This window comes from Schistocerca americana, chromosome 4, assembly GCF_021461395.2.
Source record: "Schistocerca americana isolate TAMUIC-IGC-003095 chromosome 4, iqSchAmer2.1, whole genome shotgun sequence".
Lineage (NCBI taxonomy): Eukaryota > Metazoa > Arthropoda > Insecta > Orthoptera > Acrididae > Schistocerca > Schistocerca americana.
Genome location: NC_060122.1, coordinates 668,633,665 through 668,637,838, shown reverse-complemented (window position 1 = coordinate 668,637,838; position 4,174 = coordinate 668,633,665).

The window sequence follows — 4,174 nt, the reverse complement described above, 5'->3', positions numbered from 1 at the left end:
TGCATTGACCAAGAGAGGTGTCGTCAACAGGGAAATAATAAAGGATGCTGGACATCGGATTTGTAGAATGATCTTACGTGATTGATAATGGTACATTACACAATTTGAATAAAAAAATTGTAGTGCAGTACACCTTACCACTATCTATCATCAGCCAAAATAATCATAATGTGCAGCAGAAGAAAAAGTAGAAGCAGAGAATAAGTAAGGAAATAACAGGATGAAGAAGGATAAGATAAAGAAAGAAGATGGTCAAAGGAGATAAGACAGCAGACACAGGAGAGAATTACAAATGGCATCAAGATAACAGCGAATGGGTATTGAGAGATGTTGGAGTGAAGATTTTTGAATCCAGTTGTAGAAATGATTCCTGGTTAGTGAATAATAGTGACTGAGAAAACAAACATTGTCTCTTGCTGGATGGTGAGGTGCTAATGTAAATAGGAGTGAATTAATGAATGGAGTTTTTAGAAATAGACTGTAGTATAACTGATGTAGTGAGTGTTGTATTATGCATCAAATATGTAAATGACGGCATTTAGGCAAAAGATAAGCTTCAGTTCACTGGACAGAGTAATTTGGAACACAGTGATGATAGACTGCATTTTATATTGTTTTTTGGTCTAGCATTTATGTCAAAGAGTACAAGCATTATTTAGTTCGTGTTTTGCGTCAACATTTGTGAGTGATTGGCACAACCATCAGAAACTGCACTGCCAGTCCTTATGAGAGTTAAAGCCACAACAAAACAATCATATTCTGATTCAGCACAATATTTTGACAGCATTGTTTAAAGGCACATTGTTCACCTAACTGCAATGCCAATAGGATATTGGTTAGCATACAGGGTTCACATTTGGGAGGATGACCATTCTAATCCCTGTCCAGCTACACAGATATTTCCTTGAGTTCCCTAAATCACTCCAGGCAAATGCTGGGATGTTAATTTCCTTCAGTATCCTTTCATAATCTGAGCTTGGGTTCCATCTCTAAAGCTCTCACTGTAGGCAGGACATTACTTTTTTTTATGATGAAATATATGCCATTGAGTGCTAGAAAGTTGTATGGTAGTGGATATCTCCAAATCTTGGAGATCATTAGCATTTTGGTTTCTACTTGGGCTATTTCTTCATCTACTCCATCAGTCCAAAAAGTTTTGAGACTGGATTAATAAAAAGTAAAGAAAAGTTGAAGAGTGGTTTTAATACTGAGACTGTTCTGCATAGTGCCCCCCCTCCCCTGCCACTTGAGTACAATGTACAGAATGTTCATACAACCCTGTAAAACTGCCATAAAAGTCCTTTGGGATATTGTTCAACTTGTGCATCACATTCCTGCCTTCTTCGATCTTCGCAAACCATAAGAGACCCATTCTGCACTTGGTCATTTTGTGGCAGTTTCATATTGGTAACACCAAGTCTAATCACGTGTGATGTTTCTTTCCAGAAAAAAATTGTCTGCATTTATTTATTTATTTTATTTCAATCAAGTCGTGGCAGGCACCCACACAACATTTTTGTTTGTGGGTCAAGGTGTGTGTGACAAACCTTGCACACACTTTTCTCTTCTTCAAAACGTTCTGAAAAGTGTCTTGAACACTTGATTTAGAGATGTGTAGCTTGTTGCTTCACCACAATTTGTGACATACTACAGTCACATGTCCAGTGGGTAATGCTGCCTGCTCAGAACTGACTGGCTGAATGGTCATCTGTTGTTTACAGTTATTAGTCCAAGCTGCCACTGTAATAATAATAATAACAGTTTATTTGTCCATAATAACTTTTATAGTCGTGGACACAGTCAGTCAGTACATACATGAACAATAATAATAGTTTAGTAGTGGAAATAAAGTACGTACAACATTAAAAATCCTTGATGGAGTACAAACATTTAGCAATTAACAGCTGCTTTAATTTTATTTTAAATATGTTTCCTTTTAACATTTTTATGGTATTTGGCAGTCTGTTGTAAAAAATCTTCCAGCAGAAAATGGATTATGATCGGATGCTTTTTTATTTCTGAATTTTATGTGTTAATCCTCCTTTTTCCTTGTATTATAACTGTGGATATCACTATTTATTATACTGTGTTCCATAGTTTCTTTTACAAACAGTATAGTACTTAGAACATATAATGAATACACTGTTAGTATATTATACTTAATGAAGTATTCTCTACAGGATTGACATTTACTAATATTCGCTATTATCCTAATTGCTCTCTTCTGGGCCCTAAAAGCCCTATCCATGTATACCATTGGCGCCCCGCCCCAAATCTCAATACCGTATTGTAGGTGGGAGTGTACAATACCAAAACAGATTTGTCTTAAGACTGGTGACGCTATTATGCTAGAAAGGCATTTTAGCAGGTAGGTATCACACAAGATTTTTTTACACATGTAACTGATGTGCTCCTTCCATGCAAGATGTTCATCAACTATAATACCCAGGAATTTATGTTTATCAATTATTTCAATTGATAACTCTGGCTCAGTATCCACTTGTCTTGATTTGTAATTTAGCATAAACTCCATTAGAATTGTCTTTCCTTTATTTAATGCCAATTTATTTTTAGTCATATATTCTGTGATGAGGTTCCTCATATTATATTTCACTGCTAGGTGTTTTGAAGGGCCCCAGCTTATGAAGGAGGTGTCGTCGGCATAATTCACAAGATCTGCATTTTTTGGAATTACTATATCCTTGATGTACACAATGAACAGAAAAGGCCCAATAATACTTCCCCGAGGGACTCCACAGTTAAGAATTTTATAAGATAATTTTACTGTTTGTATAAGTCCCCCGGTTGTATGATACAACTTAACACATTGTCTCCTGTCAGCAAGGTACGATCTTAACAAATCTAATGCCACTCCTCTGACCCCATAAGTTTCTAACTTATGTAGAAGAATGGAGTGATTTACAGTATCAAAAGCGTTAGATAGATCTAGAAAGGTGCCAATAACTTTGTTTCCATCATCAAGTTTGTTCAATACTGCTTGAATAAATGTAGCTATGGCTGTTATTGTAGACTTGCCCTTCCTGAAACCGTGTTATGAACTTTTTAATATATTGTACTTTGAGAAAAATGATTCCATTTGATCAAGAAATAGCCTTTCCAACAACTTACTAAGTTCTGATGTCAATGAAATAGGCCTATAATTTTGTACATCATTAGTTTTTCCCTTTTTATGCACTGGTCTTATTTCAGTCACTTTTAACAAGTCAGGAAATGACCCCTGTCTGAAAGAGCTGTTTATTAAATGTTGCAGTGGCTTTATTAACTCATTACTGCATTCTTTCAGAAATTTGGCGGAGATGTCATCCTAGCCACTGGATGTAGTTGCTTTTAACCCATTAAGTACCAGTGTCCTATTTTGAGGACAGAGCACATATTTGCTTATAAATACACAATAAATGATTAATTTGCAACTATTACTGTTGTACATCATTTGTTGATGCTTTTTATAACAAATGTATGCTTGCAGGAAACTAAAAGCAATAAATCCTACCATTAATTGATTATTGAATACTTAAGGTACACTTTTTGTTATTACAGGTATTGACTTTATTGACAGTTTAGTAATATTTGGAATATGTGGCAAAGATCTTTTTGTGATTATTTATAGTCAACAATGTGTCTTTTAAATTACTTGCATTGTTAGCTCAATTGGAGTTATATTCATTGTTTTCCATTGTTATAAAATTTGGTGTACTCGAAATAGGATACTGGGACTTGGTGTTATCATATCAGTTATTTGTATTGCTGCACGTTCGAATATGAAACTCTGCTACTGCTGATGTATTTTCTTTTTAGAACGTGGTAATTTTACCAGGTTTCAGTTACCCATTAGTACATAATACAGTTCCAGATGGCCAGAGGTATTTACACATTCCCTTTTCTGTAGTTTGTGCTAATGTATTATTCTTTCATTTCACTTCACTTTATTTTATTACATTGTATTTCATTTCATTTTATATAGATTATAATGGCCTTCAGACGAGATAGATATCTCACTGACGAAGAAACAGAAGAAATAATAAACAGTGACGCATTCTATAATGCGGTGTCAGATGATCAGGACCATATTGATATCACCGTATGCCCTCCTGAAGTAGACTGTACGACCGACGAAGAAGAAGATCCAGACGATGTTACTGGAACCGTGGAAGTC